This window comes from Erythrolamprus reginae, unplaced genomic scaffold, assembly GCF_031021105.1.
Source record: "Erythrolamprus reginae isolate rEryReg1 unplaced genomic scaffold, rEryReg1.hap1 H_1, whole genome shotgun sequence".
Lineage (NCBI taxonomy): Eukaryota > Metazoa > Chordata > Lepidosauria > Squamata > Dipsadidae > Erythrolamprus > Erythrolamprus reginae.
Genome location: NW_027248462.1, coordinates 2,625,750 through 2,647,713, shown reverse-complemented (window position 1 = coordinate 2,647,713; position 21,964 = coordinate 2,625,750). Strand labels below are relative to the sequence as shown.

At 41.0% G+C, this 21,964-nt stretch overlaps 1 pseudogene; it reads left to right on the top strand.

Annotated features, from left to right (window-relative positions):
* Window positions 1-1,049: 1,049 nt before the first annotated feature.
* On the top strand, window positions 1,050-18,069 carry LOC139155309 (vomeronasal type-2 receptor 26-like; annotated as a pseudogene).
* Window positions 18,070-21,964: the final 3,895 nt, after the last annotated feature.

Below are 21,964 nucleotides of genomic sequence, written 5' to 3'. Positions count from 1 at the left end.
AATATGTCATAAATCACTATTTGAAAGTGGCCTATAACTATGGAGCTATAATTGATTATCATGCTGTAAAGGTACTCTGTGTGAGATGTTTTGCAAATTATGGCTAGCATGAAGATCTGAACTTAACCAAAACTCTTAACAATACAATTTGCACAAACACTTAAAATTCTTCAAAGTATTGTCCTTGGGCTGCTACACATTTTTTTCCAGCAACCCCGGAAGGCGTCTTCAGGAACCTCTCGCAAGGTCTTTGTCATGGCTGATTGGATCTCTTCTATGGATGAAAAACGCGCCTTGCCACAACACACTACAAGTCCGCGAGTTCCTGGCCAAACACCAAGTGCCAACACTGCCCCACCCACCCCCGTAGTCCTGATATCACCCCAGCAGACTTCTTTTTGTTTCCAGCCTTGAAAGGAACCAATTTTTCATCCATAGAAGAGATCCAATCAGCTGTGATGTAGACCTTGCGAGAAGTTCCTGAAGACTCCTTCCAGGGTGCGTACTGGTCATGGCAGAGTCGCTGGAAAAAATGTGTAGAGGCCCAAGGATAGAACTTTGGGGAATTTTAAGTGTTTGTGCAAATCTGTTTAATAAATTACTTTAAAAAATAATTGCATTACTTTTGGACCACACCCTGTAACTATATCTTTCCAAATGCAGAGTCTCATTTTGCTGCTAAATCTGTCTTGCTTCAACATAACAAACACCTATTCAAACCCCAATGTTCAAAAACTTTGGTGCCAAATGTAATAAACATGCTTCTGTGTAGCAATTTTGCAGAAACCTCATTAACCGATTAGCAGTTATTTCTCCTATATTTATCAAGTAGAATGATTATGATTTTCAGTTTTTGCCAAATCCCTGCAGAGCTCTAACATCTGTCTAACATTTAGACTACTGAAATTCTAACTCTAGCCCTTGTATTATTCTGAGTTATAAATATTATTATATACCTGCCAGCTAGATCTATACCCTAAAAAAAAAATCTTTTTCTTAAAAGTAATATGTTCTTTCAGGCAATTAATTATAATCAGGTATTATCAGTAATGCCTATCCATGCAAATGTTGGAATATTTGCAAAAAAGATGATGATTTTAGTGCTTCTGCCTCATACAGTATGCAAAGCAAATGCAGAGAGCTGCACTGTAGTTGAACCAATTCCTATTCTACACAAATATTATCAGTCAGGTAATTTCATCATTGGTGGCATTATTCCTCAAATCCTTAGGCCATATAATCCAATAAACTTCAGTGACTCTCCCCATCATGCAATGATTGATGAGCTAATGTAAGTAATCCCCCCCTCCATAATATATATATATATAGGCATATGTTATATTTGAATATTTAGAATTAATCAAGAACTTTTGTCCATACTTCACACATGACAGGTAGCCAAAATCATTCTTATGCAATGCAATGAATTCATGTTTAATTCAAAATAGTGGTTTACTGTTCTGTGCTGCTTGCTCAAACATTTTCTTTATTACCTGTCTGTCAAAAGTGTTCACATTTCTCTTGCATTGTTTTGACTATAATATATATATATCTATCCTAGTCTCCCTTAATTTTCAAATTCAGCTTAAACATGTGACATATATATATATATATATATATATATATATATATATATATATATATATATATATATAATGGTACATTATTGTTAATAAAAACTCTGTGCTTTGTTAATATTTGTATAGCACTAAATTCTGAATAAGTATATTTTTGAGGTTGCCATCATTGTTTGGCAATTGCCTAATTAAAATCCAATTGCCTAATTAAACCTATGTTAATTTATTTGAGAAAGGGGTTTCTATTCATACTATAACTGTATAAAGAGTTACGTTTTAAGGATTCAGCTATATAATACAAAAATGTTATTATTTTTGATATGTTAGCATTTCTGAACATCGATTTGCTGTTTCTTTCTTTTTCTTTTTATCTGTCTTTTTGTCATTCTAATAAAAAACGGGGGAGATAAATTTGTTCATATTAAAATAGTTTTCTCTTCCAGTTGAACACCAGCGTTCATCTTTCTCCCTCCTCCAATTTTCCATTTGTAAATTAATATATTTTGAAATATTTTTAGAGCAAACATCCTCAGGGTATTCTCAGAAGGAGAAGATAAGTTTCCAAGTAAGTAAGCAATTTATAGAATAGAATAGAATAGAATAGAATTCTTTATTGTCCAAGTGTGATTGGATTGCTCTCAGTGTACATAAAACAAAATATACATTTATGAAAGAATCATGTTGGTTATAAACATTGCTATATCACACTTTGCCTGCATATCTTATTAGGGAAAAAACCAATAGTTGATTTAGTGTAAGAAAAGATTTACCTTTGATCATAATAGTTATTATCTTGCTTTGTTTTCTGGGAGCTGTAGAAGACAGCAGTTTGAACAAAGATAAGTTGTTTCTAAGTTGTATATAACTCTAAATACTCCTAATTTTTATTCTCTTCTTTGATAATATGCCTTTTTTCTAGTATTTTCAGAACATCTTATTGTTGTGTGACCTTGGCAATGTCTGCTAGTTTTTGCCTCCCTCCTTTCTCTATATCTTTTATTCATCCATTCACAGATTTAACACTTACAGTATTCTATATATGCATTTTATTGAAGGCTACACTCTGAAAAGGTAACTTCTGACCAGAGCAAACCCAACCCAATCAAACCCACTGTGTAGAATTTCTATGTGATAAGATATATCTCTGTTATTTGCAGTGTACTGACTAAAAATTATCAGCATATGCTGGCCTTAATATTTGCTGTAAAGGAGATCAATGAACACCCACAGATCTTGCCTAATTTTACATTAGGTTTCAACATTTATGATAGCTATTATGAAGCAAAATGGACCTATCACAGTGCAATGGAACTTCTCTCCACACAGAAAAGATTTATTCCCAACTACAGGTGTGGCATCCAGGATAATTTGATAGTTATCATTGAGGGGCTTGATATTGATGTTTCACTTCCAATAGCAAATATTCTGAGTATCTACAAGGTTCCACAGGTTGGTTGAATGCTTGTTATTATTTCTTTTAGTTTTTTATGTTGTATCATTAGAATTCCAAAAAAGGGTGAGATAAAGAGGGAATTTAATTACTTTTTAAAATAATATAAAAATAATTGAACCAGTTCATTCTTGAATCTTCTTGAATCAGTTCAGAACCTTAGGGGAGACACATTCTTATCTGTATGAATATCTTTCTAGGAGTCAGATGAGGTTCTGATAAATTGATTTCTTGCCATAAGTTTTTCAGTTTTTCAATGTCTAAGATGTATATGCCAAATATATAAATATATTTTTTTAAAAACCACTTTATTTTAAAAATGTAGTGAGGCTTTTTTTTAACTGGATAAACATTATTTAGAAAACTATACTGTTCAATATATCTTATTTTCAGTGTAAATATTAAAGTATCATCTCTGACAGTGACAATGGTGTAATATTTACACTGATTGTAAATATTGTCCTTCTGACTACCTTTTTCTTTCCTTCATTTTATTTCTTTGATTAAGACTATACATATTTTTCAGCTACCTCCTTGGGAATAAAACTATACAACTATACAATATGGTATTAGAGGTTTGCTTTAGATTTATGAATTTGTTGTAACATTTTAGTAAAATGTAGCTTGTGCAATATAATGATCATAAAAGCTACATTATGAATAAATAGGCTACAAGCTGAATCCAAATACTTGTCAGGATATATTTCCCCAGATATCAGAATATTAAATTGTCTCAGCAGTTAATCAAAAATCAAACAAAAGTACTATGTGAATAAATACCTTACTCTTCAAATGTATTTATGTTATTCATGATGAATAATAAATTATTTAAATATCCTAGTCCATAATAAGCACAGCCATATAATAAGCAATTAATATATAAGTTCTAGAAAGGGTCAACTGAATTATTTTTAAAAAATAGGGAAACTTTTTTCATAATCCAGATATAGCCAGCAAGAGGTTTCCTCATCCCAACTAATTACTTTCACTTGAAGAAACATTATATCAATATTTTTTCAATTTTAACAACCTTGTGTAGACTTCAGTCCCTAGAATTCCCCAACATCCTTTTCCTATCTAATATTTATTATTTCCATTGAATTCATAATGTGCAAACATTACTTCTCTTCAGATTGTCTGGCTGAATGCAAATTCAAACCAATTAATTATTTATTTTATTTTATTTTATTTATTAGATTTTTATGCCGCCCTTCTCTGGAGACTTGGAGCGGCATACAAATTTACTGTTGGATGTTATTGTTGGCTGTATGTGTTTTTCTATTTTTTATTTCTGTTTTGTATTTTATTCCTATTGAATATCTATCTCTATCTCTGTCTCTATCTCTATCTCTACCATCTATCTATCTATCTGTCTGTCTGTCTGTCTGTCTGTCTGTCTGTCTGTCTGTCTGTCTATCTATCTATCTATCTATCTACACATACACACACACACACATATACACACACACAAACATCAATATATTAGATACATATCTTCTATAATTTCTTTTTGTTTCATATATGTAAGTGTATGAGTGTGTACATAATATATATTTGCTGATAATGAATATATATATTATATATTATATATATTATACATTATATATGTATATACATACATACATACATACATGCACGCACGCACACACACACACACACACACACACAAAGCTCACATTGGGTGATTGGCAGAAGAGAACTAGCATGTGATTTAAATTAAATCTGTTCCTGTTAATGGACAGCCTTAAAATTTAAGGTTATATTTTAGCAAAATATATTTGCTAAAATTAGCAAATATGTATTCTAAATCCATCTCTCCTTCTCTCTCTTTATCTTCCCTCTTCTCATCTTAATATATGGTTGTATAGTTCACATATGGGTCTACTTCAGTGATGAATAATCTAAGAGAAGCACTCCCTTTCTTTCGGATGATTCCAAATGAAATTTTGCAGTATGAAGGAATTCTACAGTTACTTCTGCATTTCAAATGGATATGGGTTGGAATCTTGGCAATAAATGATGACAATGGAGATAGGTTTCTGCAGAGAATTCTTGCAGAATTTCCTATGCATGGTATCTGTTTTGCCTTCATAAAGAGAATCAATATTCCTTTCCTTGATGATTATATTAATTCAATTAGTGAAATGGTTGAAATTATTGACAAAATTAAGAGTAGTGAAGCCAATGTGTTGGTTCTCTATGGAGAAACTCGAACAATGATATTTTGGAGATGGATGTTTCGACTATTTGAGGTAAAAGGCAAGGTATGGATTATGTCAGCCCAGACCGATCTCTTCTCCTTATCTTATCAAAGAGAATGGGACATTGGAATCATCAATGGAGCACTATCTTTCACTGTTAAATCATGCAACCTTATAGATTTCCAACATTTTTTTCAAAACAGAAAACCTTTCAATTCAAAGGGAGACAATTTTCTCCTAGCATTTTGGGAAGAAGCGTTTTCCTGTAAATTTTCCAATTCCCATGCAACTGAGGGCATCTGTATGGGAGAAGAGAAGCTTGAAGATCTTCCTGGTACAGTTTCTGAAATGTTCATCATGGGACCTAGTTACAGCATCTACAATGCTGTTCATGCTATGGCTCATGCACTCGATGTGCTGCAGAAATCAAAATGCAGATATGGATTAATGGCAATTGGGCAAAAGTGTAAGCTTGAAAATCAGCCATGGCAGGTGACTGCTGATAAATGAAATTGAATTTTATATGCAACAGTAGAATTCAACAATGCAGAAGCCACATGTGGTCTCTATATTAGATTATAGATCTGCACCTGAAACTTTTAGACCCATTAGAAATAGTTCATGAATATATAGGGATGGGTTCTAACCAGTGGCATGCTACCATTCCCGGCCCTACCAGAAAAGGTGAGGAGTGGGCGCACATACACTCTGCAAGATTTGGCTTCTGTGCATGTGCAGAAGCCGAATGTTGCACAAAAACGCGCACACAATTTCTGGGGGTTTTGCTTCTGCACATGCACGGAAGCAAAAAGACCCCAAAAATGGGCAGAAAAGCTGCCGGTCACTCTGACGTGACCGGTAAAACAAGGTAAGAACTGCCGGTCTGCTCCCATCCACTCGCCTGTATGGTGCAGTGGAGGGGCGAGCCAACAGAGCAGCCACTCGTGGCAGAGCAGGCAGGCCGCTTGTGGTGCTGGGGGAAGCAGTGGCTCATGGCACAGTGGAGGCTCATGGCATGTTGGAGGGGTGAGCAGCTGCTCTGGCGGCTCACCCCTCCAACACATCATGAGCCTTCACCATGCTGCCACGAAAGGCTTGCCCGCACCACTGCCACGAAAGGCTTGCCACTGTGACCGGCAGATCTGTCGGCTCGCTCCCCAACTGTGCCATGAGCCCTGCCATGCCATAAATTAACACCCCCCCGGTGCCACCACAAGCAGCCTGCCAACCCTGCCATGAGCAACTGTTCCATCAGTTCACTCCTCCACCATGCCACAACCTTCTGCCATGCTGTGAGCCCCCACCATGCTGTCCCCACCGCACCACCCCCTGGCACCACTGTGAGCAGCAACTCTGTCCATTCACCCCTCCACTGTGCCACAGCCCTTACCTTGCTCTTGATCTCCTGCAGGTAGATGAGCCATGGTGCAGGGAGCATGCAGGGTGGCCCCAAGCTCCAGCAATGTGGCCTGCTCTGTGCTGTCCCATGTACATATGCAACAGCCAAAATCTTGTGTGGACATCCTTGCGGCAGCAAGATTTGGGGGAAAATTGCCAATTTCTTTGCTTCCGCTCATGCATGGAAGCAAAAAGCCTAGTACTTTTTACCAGAATCATGCCGGTTGCATATGCACAGTGCATGCACACATGTTGGAAATGGAGCGAGGCTACATGCTCCATTTCCACCAATGGAATGGCGTTCTTGCCATTCCAATTAGTAGCCTGTCCCTGATTCTAACTTAACTTGCTGCTGGTTCACTTCCTCCTGCACTGCATGGGTGTGCCTCATAGTGATGCATGCACAGTGCATAGAATTATTTAATTTTTTTTTTTTAAAAAAAGATGGTGGCACCTATGGACCAGCACTAATGAAATCAGTTCAGTGAGATCATTGTGATGTCATCAGTGGGTCATTCCCACTCCAGACAAACCAGACCAAACCAAACCAAACCAAACCAGGAGGGACCCATCCCTGGATATATAATTAATAATGCCATTCATTTTTCTACTGAAGTATGTACCATTTAATATTGCCATCTTTTATTTTTATGTACACTGCTAATAAATGAATGAATGAATGAATGAATGAATGAATGAATGAATGAATGAATGGAACACTTAAACAACACAATATAACTCCAAGTAAATTTCTGTGAAATCCAACTCTCCACTTAGGAAGCAACACTGACTGACAATCAATTTCACATGCTGTTTTGCATATTCAACTTTGTCCAGAACAAAGTATTCAATGAGAATATTTCATTGATTCGGATCTAGGATGTTACTTGAGTGTTCCCTTTATTTTTTTGAGAAGTGTATATAAATACATGCATATTCAAATAATGTCATTCCCATGTGTCAGGATTCTGAAAAGGACATTTTAGTTTTAGAGGCACAGACAATATGACATTTATCTAAATGACCTAAGCAGAGTAATCTAACTATGTGTGCCTAGGCATGCAACATAATGGAGATTGAGGTTATAATCAAAAAGGGTATTTTATTCTATGATTCAATAAATAACACAGCTGATCTTCCTTTTCTTTAAGTTTCATCGATTGCTCAGGGGCTTTTCATTCAACAACAGCTGTGGGGAAAAAAATTCATTTGATCACAATGGAGAATTAATAGTTGGGTTTGACATTATGAATTGGGTCACATTTTCAAATCAAACATTTCTTAAAGTGAAGGTTGGAGTAATGAATCCTAGGTCAATGTCAGAACAAGAGTTCAGCATTAATAACCATGCAATCATTTGGCATGATATTTTCAACCAGGTAAGTAAGGATAATATCCAATTTAACATTGAAATTAGTTGCAGAAATTACTGCTTTGTATACTGTAACTATAGTAGCTATAATAATAGAATATAAACTTAAAATACATAATCTGAAAGTAATATTCTAATATTATATGGCTATTTAAAATTTCACAATTATCAAATTTTAAAATGCTTTTAAAAAGGATGCCATCACCTCATTTTTGAAAAATAGTATTTAAACTTTGGGCAGTCTCTTTTTCCTTGTTTACATGGTAATCATTGAATTTAAAAAGTAAATCATAAAAAAATCATTTAAAAAATAGCTCAAGGACAAAAAGATTACTAGCAGATCTGGTAATAATCTAACAGTAGGTTAACTCCAAAATAAGTTATATAATTTTCCCTAAATTGGATTGACTCCTGTTCAAGCCATCAACAATTCAGTTTATATTTCTCCAAACCAAATAACCTGTAACATTCCTGATATTGCAGAACTATATCCACCTGGTAGAAACAGCTACCCTAAGTTAAAGAGAATGGTAATGAAATTGTAATTTGGCAACATATGCAAGGACATGGACAGTCCATTATATTTTTCATTCTTTCTACCTAATATCCTAAAGCATTTGTCCTTCTTTTCTACTATATTATGCCTTTGGCTTGGGTTAGATCTGATTAAGCCCTACTGTTGTTTGGGTTGATGTAATGTGACATCTCAGAATATAGTGGGTTAGTTCTGTAATAAAACAAACAAAGAAAAACATATATTATGCATTTAGGATGAACTGAAGAAACAGAATTGCTGTACCATCTGGGATTATCATGATTAGGAAATAGTTATATAACATCACTTTTCCTCATTTTTTTTCTCTCTCATACTTTTGTTTTCTCAACCATACTTATGACTAAATATATTTTATAATCTTAGTCTAAATATTTCTTGTAACTTGTATGAAGTTTGGGGTAGACATCTTTCCTTCTTCCAGAATCCATATATAAATAATGATAAAGTAGGAGTTCCATCTACTCATGGAAAAATTAAATCTGAAAGTTGTTTTTTATAGATTAGAATAGAACACTTTTTGTCGAAGAGACGGAGTAACGACACGGACACAAGAGCTGGATTTAAACTGGGTCATTTTTATTAACATAAATTAGCATAATTTAATTTTAATAAATTAGCATAACCACATAACTAACTATGACCCAACAATGGACCTGCAGGGTCAAACAAATACTTCCGGGGCGGAAATGACGTAGCAATAAACATTCCTGGACAACATATGGGCGTATCTCGATGCTAGTCCAGGTGCGGGACCCAAAGACAGGTTCCCCCCAACTGCTCAGGTAGCCCCCACCACGAGCTTGGCAAGAACCTGTCAATCATCCCCAAAGATGCCCAAGGGAGAACGCGCAGTTGCTAAACCACCACCCAGTTTTCCGCCCCTAACCTGCCACGGAGCAGGGGTCTGATCTCTATCTTGGCCCCCCGACTCCCCCCTCTAACTGCGCCAGCTCACGCAGAGACCACTGCAGGTCCTGTAAGAAAAATGGTGTTCCTCTGTTCTGACAGAGGAAGACCAGCAGCCAGGTAAAGCCACAGCTGATCTATGGTGATGCGGGGATGGGCCACTACCACCCCGCCTAACTCTCTGACTACCGTACCCCGGGCCTTAATAACTCCCCGTCTAACCCGGTGAAGGGCCCTAAGGGAAATGGCGTCCCACCAAGCGATCCCCGGGAGGATCTCGACCACACCACTTGCGTGGAGGGCCGCACAGTGCGAAGCCACCGCAGGCTTCGCGAGCCTGGCAGATCTAAAGTAGACCCCCAGGCCCACACAGGTCCTTGCCACCGAGGTGCAAGACCCACCACCTGGGCGCCGCAATGGGATGCAGCCCTCCCAGTACCAACTGGGCGCAGCAATGGAATGCCGCCCTCCCAGCACCAACTGGGCGCAGCCATGGGATGCCGCCCTCCCAGCACACATCCAGGCGCAGCAATGGGATGCCACCCCCGGCACCAACTGGGCGCAGCAATGGGATGCCGCCTTCCCAGCACCAACTGGGCGCAGCAATGGGATGCCGCCCTCCCAGCACACATCCAGGTGCAGCAATGGGATGCCACCCCTGGCACCGACTGGGCACAGCAATGGGATGCCGCCCTCCCAGCACCAACTGGGCGCAGCAATGGGATGCCGCCCTCCCAGCACACCTCTGAGCGCACCAACGAAATGCCGCCCCTGGCACCGACTGGGCACAGCAATGGGATGCCGCCCTCCCAGCACCAACTGGGCGCAGCAATGGGATGCCGCCCTCCCAACGCCACCTGGGTGCAGCAATGGGATGCCGCCCTCCCAGCACCAACTGGGCGCAGCAATGGGATGCTGCCCTCCCAGCACACATCCAGGCGCAGCAATGAGATGCCGCCCTCCCAGGACCAACTTGGCGCAGCAATGGGATGCCGCCCTCCCAGCAATAGCGGTAGAAACGCCCGTCCCACCGCACACCCCGTCTCCCCCGCCAGACAACAAGGACCCAGCCGCCACGACAGCAGGGTCCCCACCCCCGACGGTACCTTGTTGCTGAGTGGCCTCGGAGCGCTCATGACCCAAAGCAACACCGTCGGTCGTGTCCTGGAGGGGTTGAATAGAAGGGGACCAAAGGGGAACCTGGCCTAAGATCTTACCCCGGACCCTCAACAGGCCGTTCGTACCCTAAAACAGTCCGTTGACTGCCAGCGGTCGACTTCCCCAAATCCTCCGTATCGAGAACGCCGTTACCGCACTAGTGGCAGCGCCTCTTGAGAACGAGCGTTCCCTAATGGCGGGATCCATACTTGGCCTGGCCAAACCCTACACACTAGCACCAACCTAACTGAGGTAATGAGATGGAAGGCACAAAATGACCTGACGGCCTGCGATAAGGCCCTGGCCCAACTTTCCCGCACCGTCACAATGCGGAAGTCACCATAAATCAATAACCCCGCCCCCGCCTTAGCCAAAAGGCGAAGCCGGCCAACCTGGCCTAATAGTCCTAACTGAAAGGCCACGCTGCCTAAGCTGGACACAAATATGGCCAGGTACACAACTGGGGCAGGCCAGTTATAGGGGTAACCCGTATACTGCCTGCAATCCCCAAACTCTTCACCTGCCTGCTGCTAAGCCCCCCAGAGTGCCAGACACTCCCGAGAGTGCCGTAGCCCAGCAAGCCTCTACTCTCCACTGCCCAGGAGCCCACCCAGGCTCCAAAGGTGGTCAGGAAAAGTCTCTGGCGACACACGTGCCCACGGGGCCAGGGTCCGAAACCGGGACAACTGACCACGGGACAAGGCGTCAGCAACCCTGTTATCTAACCCAGGGACATGCCTAGCCAAAAAACCATGTGTTCAGGGACAAGGACCTGTGCACAAAATTGGCGGACAAGCCGCATGACCCTGTCACTCTTAGAGGACAGGGCGTTCACAACATGGACAACCACTAGGCTGTCACACCAAAATGCACAGTCTTGCCCCTAAACTGCTCACCCCAAAGCTCTAGGGCCACTATCAAGGGGAAGAGCTCCCAAAAAGGTCAAATCCTTAACCAATGAAGAGGCCCTCCATTCTGGAGGCCACGCAGACCAGCACCACTGGTCACCTAACACAACCCCAAAGCCACAGGTCTCTGCAGCATCAGAACACAACTGCAATTCAGCTTCCAAAAGAAGCTCTTGCCTCCAAAAAGACGAACCCATTAAAACTTTCTAAGAACTCCCGCCACACGTAGAGGTCAGCCCTGACCCCTGCACATAAGCGGGTACGATGATGGGGCAAACGGAGCCCTGACATCACAGTATATAATCTCCTAGAAAAAAACCTGCCCGGCACCACAACCCGGCGGGCAAAATTAAGTATCCCAGCTAGTTCCTGGAGCTGCCGAAGAGTGACCTTCCTGCAGCCCAGAACCGTACCAAGGTTATCCCTGATTTTTGTCAACTTGTCCAGGGGCAATCTAGAAGATTGCACCTCTGAGTCCAATTCAATACCGAGGAAGGTAATCTTGGTGGTGGGGCCCTCGGTCCCCTCAGAGGCTACAGGCACCCCCAACAGAGCGCAAAGGGCTTCAAAGTCCCGCATTAGAGCAAAGCATTGCTCTGAACGCGCAGGCCCCGCCATCAAGAATCCATCAAGGTAGTGAACGACCGAGCCCAGACCACTGCACCTCCTGAGCGCCCACACCAAGACGGTGCTAAAGCTCTCCACAAGAGAGCATGAGACAGAGCAACCCATGGGTAAAGCCCTGTCCACATAAAAACCACCTTCGAAATACACTGTTAAAAAGTGCTATTGCTAACATGTTGTAAGCCACCCTGAGTCTAAGGAGAAGGGTGGCATAAAAATTGAATAAATAAATAAATAAATAAAACCAACCGCTCGAAGTCGTCTGGGTGTATGGGGAGGAGCCGGGATGCTGACTTAATGTCACATTTATCCATAAGGGCTCCAACCCCACACTCCCTTACCATGGCCACGGTCGCATCAAAGGATGCGTGCCGGACTGAACAAAGTTCGTCAGGAACGAAACCATTCACTGACTCCCTTTTTGGAAAAGACAAGTGGGGAATCAACCTAAATTCACCACTCGCCTTCCAGGGGACCACCCCTAATGGGGACACCCCAAAATTCGGGAAGGGCGGCTCCGGGAAAGGCCCAAGGACCCTCCCCTCGGCCACCTCCTTCGCTATTCTGGACCGAACAATGCCTTCATGTCCTACAATCGACCTGAGGTTGTCGGACCAGAAGGCTTGCCCAAACCCCCATGTAAGGGATCATGAATCCCTTTGAGAAACCTAGCAAGAGAGCAGCCGCTCTCGAGCGAGGGTGATAGTCCCTCAACCAACCCTCAAGTGTTTTTAAATCAATTGCTCTTAATCATCCCCTTTTAGGGGCAGGGGCACACCGAAGCGGCATGGGAACCCCGCCTTCCCGCACGCATGGCTGTACATACAAAAGGGGCGAAAAACAAGCCCCTTTGCAGCAAACCCATGACATGCGGCGAATGGGACCCACACTGTGGTGGCCCCCATACCTAATATCCCCGGCCCCGATGGGTAAGCCATCAAAAGGGGCGGAAGCACTACGGCCTGTGTTGGCGGGGTCCAACCCCCCGTCCCCGACACACCAGGCCCTAGCAGAAAATCTGCCCCAGGGGCCTGTGCACCCGCAGTAGGAGTTGGTGGGGGGGGGCAAACCTGGTTACAGGTGCCCCCCTGAAAAAAACCCAAAAAAACTGGGACCGGGTGACACCAACCCCATTCCCTCCAGCAGGACCCCCCGGGGGCCCCTTCCTGGTTAGCCCTGGCCGAGGGCCTCATCACCCCCCAGGCACAGCTACCTGCTGGGCTACCAAATATTTAAATAATTAATGTTGACCATAAGATATATATATAAATATATTATCAGTATTGACAGTCTTATTATTAGTATTAGTTTTGTTTTACACCATTGTTTCTATTTTTTACACAATAAGGCAACCGGGGCCGCCCAGGCCCCAAAAGAGGGCAGCAAATGGCCTCTGCCCAAACAGGCAGCGCAGCAGCAGGAAGCTGCCGCCAAGGGCCTAACTGCCCTCCGTACAGGGGCCACGAAACCCGGGGGGCCGCACACGCGAGCCCTCCGCCCGATCCCCCACGTTCCCGAGGGGGCGACCAGAAAGATCCCCCCCGACGAAATAGAGGGGGCAACAGCCGAAAAAACGGCACAAGGCCCAGCCTCCCCGCCGGACCCGAAGCCCCGGACCGTTCCACGAGCCTCCGATGAGGCCCTCAACACGCGGCCGCCTTTTACTAAGCGGGGGGGGGCTCACACCGGACTCCAGTCCAGAGCCTGGATGCTGCCAAGTAGAAGAGGGGCAGACCACAGGCCTCAGATGGGCTGCTCCAACTGCTCGCGACGAGCTGCAGCCTCTTCAAGCCTTCGACGAGGCTTCAAATTGACGGCCGACCACGCGGCCGCCGAAAAAGACTCGAAGAGCAGACATCCGAATGTCTGCTCTTCTGACGTGGTCCGGGCGAACAGGCCGAACCCGAGCCTGCACGCCGTTTTATAGGGCCAGCAAGCCCCGCCCGGACCAAGCAGCCAATCAGGCCTTGCAGGCCTGACTCTTGGCCGAAATCTCGCATCGCGAGATTTCGGCCGAGATCCAAGATGGCGGCCACCATGAGGAGTCCGGTGCCTGCCCGACCCTCTGACAAACGCTGCCAGCGGGGTGAGTCCGCTGGCGCTAATTTGGCCAAATGTGATTAGATAGACAAGAAATTTGTCTCTGATACAGGAGCTCTCAGTGCACATGCAAAGCATCATCCTTGTGCTTCCCCCCCCCGAATAATAGAATAGAATAGAATTCTTTAATTGGTCAAGTGTGACACACAAGGAATTTGTCTTGATGTATATGCTCTCAGTGTACATAAACGGAAATATACGTTTGTCAAGAATCATGTGGTACAACACTTAATGAATGTCATAGGGGTCAAATAAGCAATAAGAAAGATAATAATACTACAATTAAATGGGTAAATATATTGTACATACATAGTATTGTGATAATTAGACATCTTTATGTCTAGTTGTTTTAACATGCAGTTCCCATATAGCTCTTCTCAAGAGGAGTTGAAACAGTTTATGTCCAAGATATCAGGGTCAGTAGAGGCAGTAATTGCTGCAAAAGGAGCATGCAGTGCTTCATTTGGGCTCCTTTTGCAGCAATTACTGCCTCAATGCGGCGTGGCATGGATGCTATCAGTCTGTGGCACTGCTCAGGTGTTATGGCAGACTACGATGCTTCAATAGCAGTCTTCAGCTCTTCTGCATTGTTCGATCTTATTTCTCGCATCTGTCTCTTGGCAATGCCTCATAGATTTTCTATGGCGTTCAGGTCAGGTGAGTTTGCTGGGCAATCAAGGACTGAAATCACACAGTTATTAAAGCAGGTTTAGGTGCTTTGGGCAGTGTGGACTGGTACCAACACCAACAGATGACATGGCTCCACAAAATCAATACATACTGTGGAAACTTTATACTGGACCTCTAGTATTTTGCAGTGTGTGCCTCTCTGTTCTTCCTCAATACTCTGGGTCCTTGGTTTCGAAATGAGATGCAAAAGTTTCCACAGTCTGTGTTGATTTGGGGAGCCATATCATCTGCTGGTATTGGTCCACTGTGCTTCATTAGATCCAGGGTCAATGCAGCCATCTACCAGGAGATTTTGGAGCAGTCTATAGTTTCATCTGCATACAAGCTTTATGGAGAGGGTGACTTACATTTTTCAGCAGGATTTGGCACCTCCAGATGTTTGCTGTAAGAAAAATTGAGATAATAACCATCTTGAAATCCTGGAAGAAAATGCAAACATAAATCTACTGATTTATTTCACTATTCTATATAAATTATTTTATATTATTATTAATAACTGAACTGCAAAAGCACCTCTACCCTCCTCTATCATTGGGAAATAGTCAATATCCTGGTATTTCATTTCTATAGACATTGCCTCTCTCAGTTTGCAATAACAATTGTCAAATGGGCTATAGACGAAAAAGTCTTGAAGGAAAGCCATTTTGCTGCTATCATTGCAATCGATGTCCTGAAGGGAAAATTTCCAACAGGAAAGGTATGACCCATAGTATTATGCTGAATGCAGATAAAATAATGTTTATAGAATCCTACTTTCTTCACAGAATTTTTAATGAGTGAGTTTAGGTATTTTTTATTCTACTGTAACAATTGCTATACATAATTTATTCAATAATAATGTCCTATAACCTTTATTGCTATGCCAGAAAATATTATGAATCGTATTTTTTTTTTGAATGACTTTGAATATCCTTCTAAATACAGTAAGAACATTGTTATATACCAAAATAACTATTTCACAAAAATTACTGTCAGAAAGCACATAAGGCATTGTCAGTAAGTTGGTACCTCCAGAAATAAATGCCAAATTTATTTCAGGCCAACTTCAGAAAAAGAAAATAGCCAAATGCAGTCAAGAAATAATAATTATAGTCAGACAAACAAATTTTAAAATGCAAGAATAACCCATCACTTAGATTCATGCAAAATGAACATTACTGTACTTTCAACAATGGGCTATTCTTAATAAATTAGCTAGGCAAAATCTTTTGTGCTTATACAGTGTACCTCTACTTATGAACTTAATTTGTTCCGTGACTAGGTTCTTAAGTAGAAGAGTTTGTAAGAAGCAATTTTTCCCTAAGGAAAGCAAATAATGTATGTGACTACGGAAACCACAGGGAAGGTGGAAGCCCTGTTTCCTCCCTGGAGATTCTTAGAGAGGCCCCATGGAGGCTTCTCCCTTCCTTTTCTGGTTACAGTTTCAGAGGCTCTGATTTGTAAATGGAAAATAGTTCTTGAGAAGAGGCAAAAAAATCTTGAACACCTGGTTCTTATCTATATAGGTTCGTAAATAGAGGCGTTCTTAGAGGTACCACTGTATAAGGATACCAGTCATGGAGTGAAAAAATCTGGATATTTATTAAATAGCATCATCAAGATTTAGAGAACTAATTTTTGCATTTGATTTAGAAGGAGAGTTCTCTAAAGTTTGATGCTGCTATTTAATAATCACTCAGATTTTTTCAGTCCATGCCTGGTATCCTCATACAAACATAAAAGATTTTATGCTTTAGGGAATGAAGGGAGGGAGGGAGGAAGGAAGGAATTTCTTTGAAAAACTATCCTCATAGGAAAACATGAAAAATGCCCGTCTTGTCTGATAATATATTTAAAATGTCAAAAAACAAAAAATGGAAGAATTCTATGCTTGAATTATGTAGCAAATTAAGTAAAGTCAAGCAAATCTGCTTCCACCATCCATACAGCAGAGCTTTACATAGCTTTTTCAAAACCGAAAAAGAATTTTTTTTTAATGGACATCAACATTCTAAAGCAAGAAATAAACCCCAGCGGATATTACTTGGGTAAAGACCCAACAGAAGGGAGAAAGGGGAAAACAATGCTTTAATGTTTTATTAAATAGTTGGAAAATGTTATACAATATGGATAATTTTTGGGGGTTATTGAACACTGCCTAGAGTAATTTGCCCTGGCAGTACAGTGATAGAAATTAGACACAAACACACACACACACAAACAAACAAACATATTCTGTCTTTTTCAGACATGGACGACTGCTTTAAATGCAAAGAAGACCAATATGCAAACAAAGATCAGTATTTATGTCTTCCTAAAACCAGTACTTATCTATCTTATGGAGACCCTTTGGGAATGAGTCTAGCTTTGACTATTACTGCTTTTGCTGTCATTACAACTCTGGTGCTTGGAATTTTTATGAAGCATCACAATACTATTATTGTCAAAGCCAACAATCGAGATCTCACTTATATTCTCCTCATCTCTCTCCTTCTTTGCTTCCTTTGTTGTTTGTTGTTTATTGGCCAACCCACAAAAGTAACATGTCCCCTAAGACAAATGAGTTTTGGAATCATCTTCTCAGTGGCTGTTTCTTGCATGTTAGCAAAAACCATCATAGTGGTTCTGGCTTTCATGGCCACCAAGCCAGGAAGCAGCATAAGAAAATGGATGAAGAAAAGTCTGGGGAGTTCCATTGTACTTTCCTGCTCCTTGATCCAAACATGTATTTGTACCATATGGCTTGCAACCTCCCCTCCTTTCTCAGATGTTGATATGCATTCAGAAGTTGAATATATAGTACTGGAATGCAATGAAGGCTCTTTGATTATGTTCTATTGTGTCCTAGGCTATATGGGTTTCTTAGCTATTGTAAGTTTCACTATAGCTTTCTTTGCCAGAAACTTACCAGATACTTTCAATGAAGCCAAATTCATCACTTTCAGCATGTTGGTCTTTTGTAGTGTATGGTTATCCTTTATTCCAGCTTATTTAAGTTCCAAGGGGAAATACACAGTAGCTGTGGAGATCTTTTCAATCTTAGCCTCTACCATTGGGTTGTTGGGTTGTATTTTTTTCCCCAAATGCTACATAATTTTATTGAAACCTCAATTAAATAACAAAGATCAGTTAATAAGAAGAATAACCTAATTTGTAGGTATTTGTATATTTTACTATTTTGATTTTTATTAGGGATATATGGATTAATTCTAATCCAATTTCTAGTTTGTCAATTAAAAGTTTCCATTTGGTTTTTCAAAATGAATATGCTTCTGAGGCCACAAGGCAGATGAAAAAAAATCTATGAATGAAGAGTGAGATTCAAATGACTACAAATGACAGAGCAGCCCAAATGAATTTAAACTTGGTAATTATTTAATTATTTATTAAATTGACTTGGCACTTCTGTTTGAGCTTATTAATTGCATGTTACACAGATGACACTATCTGGCAGTAAAAAATGCAAAGGATCTGCAAGTATTGAAAATCAAATGATACAATAAAATGATGGGACTAAAATTAAGTACAATATTAATGACAACAATAGAACAACTGGTCTTAGAATTGACAGTGAAAATATGAAAAAAGTTGGGTAACTTCTGTCTTTCAGCTTTCAATAGTGAAGAAGCAAATAATCAAGAAATATTCTACAGACTAGTATTTATTTATTTATTGGATTTGTATGCCGTTCCTCTCCGTGGTACTTGGTACAGCAGCCATAAAGACTTGGAAAATATATTCAAGTACTGTAATGTATCAGTACGTTAGATCAGAATTATGCAAGCTATGATATTACCTTGACATTATGTGGAAGTAGAAGTTGGGATTTAAAGAAACAGAATAGAAATATATTGATGTCTTGAAACTTTGATGTTGGAGGAGATTCCTGAGAATATCATGGATACCCAAAAATAGATTTTAATGGTCCATTTAATGATAACCACCCAAAAGTTTGACTTGAGGCACAAATAACTAAGTTCAAATTATCCTACTTCAAACACATTATGTTGAGCCCCACTTGTTGGAATAGGCTCTAATGCTGGGAAAGATGGAAGGAAAAAAAGAATAACCAACAACAAGGTGAATGGTATACCATTCAATTATAACAGTGATGATTGTACCATTTTGAGACTTGAAGGAACAGATTAGGATAGATCAACATAGAGAAAACCTATATGATCGCTAGGAATGAAAATGAATTAATCAATCAATATTCTAGAAAAAACCCATTTTAGCATGTTTTTGGCACCCAAGGAAAAAAAGGTTTGCCATCACTGTAATAGACAAACATCTCAAGCCAAAGAATGCATTTCCTAGGACAGTGTTGGAGAACTTTTTTGGCTCTAAGTGCTGAAAAGGGAGGCATGCATATCAGAAACTGGAAGAGCAGATGATCTGGTTTCTGTCACATGCATGTACACTGGCCACCAGGTCTTCCGGTTTCTGGTGTGCATATGATGGTGAAAACCAGCTGTCCAATGTGCCTTCACTGACTCCATCTGGCCTTTGCAGGGAGGGTTGTGTCTCCTTCTCTCCCTGCTCACCCACTGGTCCCTGTCAGTATAGCAGTCCATCCCCATCTATGATTCAGTTCCACAGCCTCAGAGAGAGAAAAATTTGGGGAATGGTGCCTCCCTCCACTGGAAAGCAGGAGTCCCTTCCCAGCCTTGGAGGCATACAAATCTAATTAATTAATTAATTAATTAATTAATGAAAGAAAGAAAGAAAGAAAGAAAGAAAGAAAGAAAGAAAGAAAGAAAGAAAGAGCATTGGAATTGCTTGGGGCTCGGGATGGGAGGCCAGCAGGCAAGATAGCTTTGCCCCAACTCTGGCCAGGATGAACCCACCCCAGCCTGCCACTGAGGACAAGTCAGTGCAGCCTCCCCTTCTCAGCCAGCGCGGCTCTTGCTCAGTGGTGTTTCCATGTGTAAGGAACTATGCTCTCCTCCAGCCCTCCTGGGGCAGCTCGTCTCCCTGATGGCAGCTTCTCCTGGCTGATACCCCTTTGCAGTGATAGGAGCAGTGGATGAAACAGCTGGCTGCCCAGCCAGCAAATACTACCCTGTGCTCCTGAGCTGGCCAGGTACTCTGGAATATGGACATGTATTGGTGCTGTGGGATGGAGGCCTGGAGATGTGCAAGAAGCCTGCTCAAGCAGGGAGGGAGGGAAGCCAGGATGTTCTGCTTGCTCTTCCAGCTTTTGGCCCACCTGGTCTTCACATATATAGGAGTGCAGGAAGAGCAGCCGCCTGGTGAGTATGCATGCATCCAGAAGATTACCTTCTGGTTTGCAACTTGTGCATATTCATCATCCCTCTAGTTTTTGCACATGGATGCACACCAGAAATCAGAAAATCAGCTTGCCAGTGATAATACATGTGCCAGAAATCAGAAGATCATGTTCCCGATGAGCAGGAGTTTTTTGCTAAAACTTTAAAATGTAAAATGCTAATTTCTCTATCTTGACCCCATTTAACATCTGCTTATCTCCAAACCATTTATTTCATTATATGATAACTTATTGACCCATTCTACCTTACTACTTCAGTAATAATTTAAAGGTTGAAATTTATTCTTTCCTTTATAATTATATATAAAATACTGTTATTAAATTTGCTACTAAGCAAATTTCTGATTGACAAATTTTTATTCCTGAAAGAATGAAAAAAAGTGGTGACAATATTTTAGAGAAGTGATGGCAAACCTTTTTTTCCTTGGGTGCCAAAAGAGTGTGGGCATGTGTTATTGCACATGCGCGAGTGCCCACACTCATAATTCAATGTGTGGGTAGGATGAAAACAGATTCCCCTACCCCCTGGACTCCTTCTGGAGGCCAGAAATGTCCCAACTTCTGGTGAGTCCAGTGGGCTTGTGTTTCGCCCTCCCCAGGCTCCAAAGATTTCCTTGGAGCCAGGGGAGGGTGAAAAAGCCCTCTCCCACCCACCCTCGAAGGCTCTCTGGGAGCCAAAAGCACACTCCCAGAGCCTCTGTACAAGCCAAAAATTAGCTGGCTGGCACACACATGCACGTTGGAGCTGAGCTAGGGCAATGGCTTGTGTGCCAGCAGATATGACTCTGTGTGTCATCTGTGGCACTTATGCCATAGGTTCGCCATCACTTGTCCAGAGTTTAGGACAGCTAAGATAATTATTATAATTAAATTTTAGATCCATTTGTATTTTAAGATTTAGAACAACAGAAGTCATTATAAGAACAGAGAGAGATTTAATTCAATCTACTCAAATTTTAGAGATACTTAAGCATTACGTGGAAATGAAAGAAATGAAAGACTAAATGAAAAATAATAACTGGGGTTATTATTTTTTATGACAATGATGATTCTTTTCCTGCAGCAATTGCCACATCTTTTCCTGCAGCAATTGCAAAACGGAGATAATAAAATGCACACTACGAGATCCTATCTCATTTGATCATAGAAACATAGAAACATAGAAGACTGATGGCAGAAAAAGACTTCATGATTCATCTAGTCTGCCCTTATACTATTTTTTGTATTTTATCTTAGGATGGATCTATGTTTATCCCAGCCATACAGGATCTACTACTCTTGGAACAAACTTCCAGCAGACGTGGTTGATAAATCCACAGTAACTGAATTTAAACATGCCTGGGATAAACATAGATCCATCCTAAGATAAAATACAAAAAATAGTATAATGGCAGACTAGATAAATCATGAGGTCTTTTTCTGCCGTCAGTCAGGTGACCTAATTATTGGTGGAATTACTTCTTTTGTCTTCATAACTGGAGATGTAGGAAGTTTTCAGGATGATCCCCATCATTCTGTTGTTGGTGAATCCCTGTAAGATTTTATTTCATTTATGTTGTTTGTATCAGTCTAGAAAAAATAATTTAATACTTATACTATGAATCATAATTATCTAGAGTGATTTAAATATTCTTCCAGAAAAAAATTATATTTTTAGCTTATATATTATGTTTTTATGTTTTCTAAAGGCAACCCAGTTAGAACCTACCTTCCTTAAAAAAAAAATTAGTCAACCTCATGGCAACTTCATTCCTC